Here is a 210-nt window from a genome sequence, read left to right as displayed (position 1 = left end):
ATCAACAACACAGACACAATAACATGTGCGTAGCGACGAAGCAAAACGCAGCCCCAACGGAAACGAAAACTGACCCAAAAGCAGAATACAGATTCTTCGAGAACCTCAGAGCTCCGTTCAGGCAGCGCCATGCAGGAGTATCATTTGATATCGCTCACGTCGATCTCAAATAGAAAGTAGAGAAACACAGGAACTGATCCGATATCGCCG

Source organism: Penaeus monodon, chromosome 19 (assembly GCF_015228065.2).
Source record: "Penaeus monodon isolate SGIC_2016 chromosome 19, NSTDA_Pmon_1, whole genome shotgun sequence".
Classification (NCBI taxonomy): Eukaryota; Metazoa; Arthropoda; class Malacostraca; order Decapoda; family Penaeidae; genus Penaeus; species Penaeus monodon.
Note: the sequence above shows the minus strand (reverse complement) of the source record.